Source organism: Oryx dammah, unplaced genomic scaffold (genome assembly GCF_014754425.2).
Source record: "Oryx dammah isolate SB20612 unplaced genomic scaffold, SCBI_Odam_1.1 HiC_scaffold_23, whole genome shotgun sequence".
NCBI classification, from domain to species: Eukaryota; Metazoa; Chordata; class Mammalia; order Artiodactyla; family Bovidae; genus Oryx; species Oryx dammah.
Genome location: NW_024070207.1, coordinates 47,287,196 through 47,288,424, shown reverse-complemented (window position 1 = coordinate 47,288,424; position 1,229 = coordinate 47,287,196).

The following is a 1,229-nucleotide window of genomic DNA, read 5'->3' as shown; positions in this document are numbered from 1 at the left end:
TTGGCATTGCCTTTCTTTGGGATTGGAATGAAAACTGACCTTTTCCAGTCCTGTGGCCACTGCTGAGTTTTCCAAATTTGCTGGCATATTGAGTGCAGCACTTTCACAGCATCATCTTTCAGGATTTGAAACAGCTCAACTAGAATTCCATTACCTCCACTAGCTTTGTTCGTACTGATACTTTATTTACCAATTTACTTTTTTAATTTATTTATTTGGCTGTGCCAGGCCTTAGTTCATCACATGAACTTTTAGCTGTGGCATGTGAACTCTCAGCTGCTGCATGTGGGATCTAGTTCCCTGACCAGGGATTGAACTCAGGCCCCCTGCATTGGGAGTGCAGAGTCCTAGCCAGGGAAGTCCCCACCCTTTTACTTTTAGTCTATCTTTAAGTTTCCTGAAGATAATATGTAGTTAAGGTAATGTTGTTATTGTTTCAATCTGCTGATAATCACCATCATCTTTTTGTTATTGGATTTTGTTCTTTTTTTTTTTACAATCAGTTTTTTTTTTAATTGAAGGATAATTGCTTTACAGAATTTTGTTGTTTTCTGTCAAATCGCAACATGAATCAGCCATAGGTATACATATAGCCCCTCCCTTTTGAAGCTTTCTCCCATCTCCCTCCCCATCCCACCCCTCTAGGTTGATACAGAGCCCCTGTTTCAGTTTCCTGAGCCATACAGCAAATTTCCATTGGCTAGATATGGTAATGTAAGTTTCCATGTTATTCTTTCCATACATCTCACCCTCTCCTCTCCTCTCCCCATGTCCATAATTCTATTATCTATGTCTCTTTTTCCATTGTTGCCCTGTAAGTAAATTCTTCAGTACTATTTTCTACATTATATATATATGTGTGTGTGTTAGAATACGGTATTTGTCTTTTTCTTTCTGACTCCCTTCACTCTTTATAATAAGATCTAGATTCACCCATCTCATTAGAACTGACTCAAATGCATTCCTTTTTATGGCTGAGTAATATTCCATTGTGTATATATACCATGACTTCTTTATCCATTAATCTCTCAATGGACATCTAGGTTGCTTCCATGTTCTAGCTACTACAACTAGTGCTATAATGAACAATGGGATACATGTGTCTCTTTCAATTTTGGTTTCCTCAGGGTATATGCCTAGGATTGGAATTGCTGGGTCATATGATGGTTTTATTCCTAGTTCTTTAAGGAATCTCCATACTGTCTTCCATAGTAGCTGTATCAGTTTAC